Source organism: Lissotriton helveticus, chromosome 6, assembly GCF_964261635.1.
Source record: "Lissotriton helveticus chromosome 6, aLisHel1.1, whole genome shotgun sequence".
In the NCBI taxonomy this organism is placed as follows: domain Eukaryota; kingdom Metazoa; phylum Chordata; class Amphibia; order Caudata; family Salamandridae; genus Lissotriton; species Lissotriton helveticus.
The window spans coordinates 365,278,859-365,283,781 of record NC_136067.1 but is presented as its reverse complement, the minus strand read 5'-3'; the positions used below and the strand labels follow the sequence as shown (position 1 = coordinate 365,283,781).

Here is a 4,923-nt window from a genome sequence, read left to right as displayed (position 1 = left end):
CCTTGTCACATACACCAGCTTATGCCTAAACGCAATTAGATAAAAAAGAAACATTGCAGCACACTTCATCAGATATGGAGCTGCAAACATTTTTAGAACAGCAAAACTCTTAGAACAAGATAACAGACTGCCCACAGCTTTTGTCCCACCAAAAATGTATAACATTATTGATGATTTTCTGAAAAACATGAAGAAAATACAACCAAAACCAGAGGACTTCATACACAGAATAGCCCTGAAAGAAGTCATACAAGACAAAGAAATTATGACACCTGCAAACAACCTCAATGAAAAACTCTCCAAAAAAGCAAGGACAATGGCGAACAGTAAGGAGATCACCAATAGTCAAAAGGACCTGGCATGGCTGACCATCCACAAAGCTTTACCAGTAAAAAGCTTCCAACATAAGAGAGGACTAGCAAAGGAATCCACATACCCAAGAGACAATTGTACAGCGGAGGAATCAGTACTCCATTTCCTCTGGAACTGCTACTTTGCACAGCAAACGTGGAAAACCATAGGTCCCCTGATAAAAGGGATCACAGGACAAAACAACATAAACTATGAACTCATCCTGTATGGCTTCCCCACATGTACCAAAGACAAACACAACCTACTGCTGAAAATCATATCATGTGTGAAAGAAAGTTTATGGACAACAAGAAACCTAGGAGTCTACCAACACAAGACCTTCTCCACCAAAGATTGTATAAACATTGCACTGGATAAAATAATGTTTTTTTATTATGTGGACATTAAAAAACAAGGCAAACAAAACGCAGAAAAAATATGGAAACAAAAAAAGTGGGCAGAATAGGTAAATTAAAAATACTTAGGAAAACACTTTAGCATAAAAGTGTTCTCTTACAATGAAACATATCTAGATGGAAAACTGACAGGTCTCTGCCTGCGTGCAACACCTAGTCCAGTTAAAAAGTATGCCACCCAGAATGGGATTGGTTAACATGTACCTATGACAAAAAAGTTTTTCTAAATAAAGTATATTTAAAAAAAAATAAATCTGTTCTTATCAGTTTAATATCTGATACGTCCTATATCTGGGGACCATATATTAAATTGATTTTTGGAACAGGGAGATGGAATAGGAGCTTGCTCTGTTCACTCCACGCATCAACCTGGTATTGCAGTACCTCCAGGAATGGTGCACTTCCCCACCCGGGGAAAACAATGCTGTTGAAAAATAGACGAGAAAACGAAAGTAGCGCTTCACTACCAAACCCTGTAAAGTGGCGCTATTGTATTTGCGTGTGAATAAAAGCAAACTGGTCACCGTGTCTTGCCTTATTTATGTATTTATTTTACTTATTTGCCACTTTGCGGCCACCGGGCCGTGCGTTATTTATTTATTTATTTTTCGTGTTTTTCAAACTTTTTTCTCTCTTTTTTTTCCCCCTTCTCCATCCAGACGCTGCACTTTTTGAAAAGAAGACAAACATCGGAAAAATACTTTTTTTCCAGCAGCAGACTTTCATTGGTTTTGGATCCATTTCACTGGGGAACTAATGGAAGAAGGTTCCCGGCAAGTCAGTAGGAGGGAGAGAGGGAGGCAGGCAGGCTGGCAGAGAAGTGGACACTGCCCTTGGCTTCTCTGAGCAAGAAGAAAAATACAGGGTCCTTTTCCTTCTCTGCCCGCCCCGAACGGCCACGAACGTCCAAGCCTTATCTATAGGCCTCAGTCTGCAGGGGAACAGTGACACAGGCATGCGAGGGGCCGGCTACTTGCGGTCAGGGAGCTGTCCAGGGCATCCTGGCCTGATTCCCAGCATCCCCTGGCTGCCAGGCTTTCCGTCCAGCCGGCTGGAAGCAGTGCGCAGGAAGGGGCGGGGCATGCAAATACTAGAAAGAGGGCAACGCGGGTATGCTAAGTGACGCCTAATGAGGCGCCAGCCGAGGAGGACTCTGGGAGCGGGGCCTCCTTTCCACCGGCACAGGCTGAGCTCTTGCTGGGAGTCGGAAAAAGAGGCGAAAGGGCGGCCAGCGACGGTGCAAGGGAAGACCCCGGTCCGGGTCAGCCAGGTGGATATCTTCGGAAGGCGTTCATTCTGGCACCATTCTGGTTATCGCTTCTCAGCCTTTTGGCTAAGAGAGGGAGAACGGTCAGCTGAGATGTATTCATTGCACTTCGTGTGGCAATGAAACTCTCAGCACGGTTAAATGATATGACGGTAACGTGACGAGGAATGACAGCAATGTCATAACGTTTTTAGTAGCTGGACGGCGGGACTGTTGGGCGGCCCCTCTAAAGAGGGCTGACTGGCAGGCCGGCTGAATAGTGATTTTTTTCGTAGGTCAGCAGGCTTGGCTCGGCTGCTGTGCAGACCGGCTTTGTCTGACGACCGGGCTGATGACCTTGGCAGAACGGCAGGGCAGAATGGCATGGCTGGAAGGCTAAGTCGCCCCCCCTGTCCAGGCGAACCCTCCTAGGTCCGACCAGCGCAAGGCTGACCGGCTGATGGCTGTCTGCGGATTGGTTCCCCGCTTTCAGCTGGGCTGGTCCGCTGCTGGATGGAGGTAGCAGCAGGACAGACCGGGGTTGGTTGAAAGGATAAGCCATGCCTAGTACCCCCCCTGGGCTAGTAAGCCAGGCAAGACGGCTGGGTTGAAGGGTGAGGCCGGCGGGTGTGGCAGACCGGCCCGACCGGCTAACTGAGGGTGTGACGGGTAGGATAAAAAAAAAAAAATCTGTTCTTATCAGTTTAATATCTGATACGTCCTCTATCTGGGGACCATATATTAAATTGATTTTTGGAACAGGGAGATGGAATAGGAGCTTGCTCTGTCCATTCCACGCATCAACCCGGTATTGCAGTACCTCCAGGAATGGTGCACTTCCCCACCCGGGGAAAACAATGCTGTTGAAAAATAGACGAGAAAACGAAAGTAGCGCTTCACTACCAAACCCTGTAAAGTGGCGCTATTGTGTTTGCGTGTGAATAAAAGCAAACTGGTCACCGTGTTTTGCCATATTTATGTATTTTTATTTTACTTATTTGCCACTTTGCGGCCACCGGGCCGTGCGTTATTTATTTATTTATTTTTCGTGTTTTTCAAACTTTTTTCTCTCTTTTTTTTTTTCTTCCCCTTCTCCATCCAGACGCTACGCTAGACTTTTTGAAAAGAAGGCAAACATCGGAAAAATACTGTTTTTCCAGCAGCAGACTTTCATTGGTTTTGGATCCATTTCACTGGGGAACGAATGGAAGAAGGTTCCCAGCAAGTCAGTAGGATGGATGGATGGAGGGAGAGAGGGAGGGAGGGAGGCAGGCAGGAAGGCAGGCAGGCTGGCTGGCATGCAGGCTGGCAGAGAAGTGGACACTGCCCTTGGCTTCTCTGAGCAAGAAGAAAAATACAGAGTCCTTTTCCTTCTCTGCCCGCCCCGCCCGTCCCCGAACAGCCCCGAACGGGCAAGCCTTATCTATAGGCCTTAAGCTGCAGGGGAGCAGTGTCCCCGGCAAGCGAGGGTGAGGGGCCGTCCATTTCCGGTCAGGGAGCTGTCCAAGGCATCCTGGGCTGATTCCCATCACCCCTGGTTGCAAGGCTTTCTGGCCAGCCGGCTGGAAGCAGTGCGCAGGAAGGGGCGGGGCATGCAAATACTAGAAAGAGGACAACGTGGGTATGCTAAGTGACGCCTATTGAGGCGACAGCCGAGGAGGACTCTGGGAGTCCGGAGAAGGCCTGAGGCCGGGGCCTCCTTTCCACCGGCACATGCTGAGCTCTTGCTGGGAGTCAGAAAAAGAGGCGATAGGCCGGCCAGCGACAGTGCCAGGGAAGACCCCGGACAGGAATGGTGGGTGGACACCAAAACTAAGGCTAAGCAATTTTTCTCCACAAAAGGCAGGGAAAAAGCCAGGGAGATAAGGGAGGAATTCAAAGAACTACAAGAGCTACTCACATGCCAAATATAACTACAAGACACAGGAGTCCAGGTGTCTCAGGACATAAGGAAAACAAAAAGCAAGATTAAAAACTGGCTACTTAGGAAAGGGAAGGTAACTATTTTTAATTCGCGAGTCCAAAAATACGAACAAGATGAGAGATGCAACTCTTTCTTTTTTTAAAAAGCCAAAAGCAACCACAAAACAATAGATAGCCTACACGACTCCACTAACTCCCTCAAAAAAGAACAGGAGGAAATCTGTGACATAGTACACAAATTCTACACAGAGCTCTTCTCTGAGGCAAGAACAGACAAGATAGCCTGCGATAATCTGCTCGCCAGCTACGAACTAGGGCTATCAGAAGAAGAAAGGACATATTTAGAAAACACCCTACAAGGACAAGAATATCTACAAGTAATAGAAAAAGCCCCAAAGAACTCTGCACCAGGGCAAGACGGCCTACCATGGGAGCTCTACAAAACTTTTTGGAAAGAGCTGGCAGGCGATCACCGCAACATGATCAAAGAAAGTCTAGAAAAAAAACAATTCCTACCCGCTTTCAACCAGGGGCAGTAACTTTGATATACAAAAAAGGAGACCCAAACAAAATCAAAAATTGGAGGCCTATCACCTTGCTAAATGTAGATAACAAGATCCTAAGCAAATGTGTCACGAACAGAGTTAAAAAGGAACTAAAAACACTGATCCACCCAGACCAAACATGCGCAGTCCCAGGGAGTAAAATATGGGATAGCCTGATCACACTTAGGGATGCCATAATGAGCACACAAGAGGAAAATAACTCACTGGGGGTTCGCTCACTGGACCTCCAAAAAGCTTTCGACAGCGTGTCTCACGAATACCTCTTCAAGGTGTTACAAACCATGGGCTTCCCCCCATCATTTCTTAAAACAATCTCCATGTTATATTCAAACGCCACCAGCAGGATACTGGTAAACGGGCACTTCACTCAAAATGTACAGATCAAGTCAGGAGTACGACAGGGAGGCCCCCTGTCACCAGC

General features: G+C 47.1%; 2 non-coding genes across 2 annotated transcripts; both read left to right on the top strand.

Moving 5' to 3' along the window:
• The first annotated feature begins 981 nt into the window (after positions 1-981).
• LOC144764366 (U2 spliceosomal RNA) lies at positions 982-1,173 on the top strand. Its single transcript, XR_013596519.1, has one exon. It is a non-coding gene; the product is annotated as a U2 spliceosomal RNA (small nuclear RNA).
• Positions 1,174-2,663: 1,490 nt separating this feature from the next.
• On the top strand, positions 2,664-2,855 carry LOC144764433 (U2 spliceosomal RNA). Its single transcript, XR_013596540.1, has one exon. It is a non-coding gene; the product is annotated as a U2 spliceosomal RNA (small nuclear RNA).
• The last annotated feature ends 2,068 nt before the right edge of the window (positions 2,856-4,923 follow it).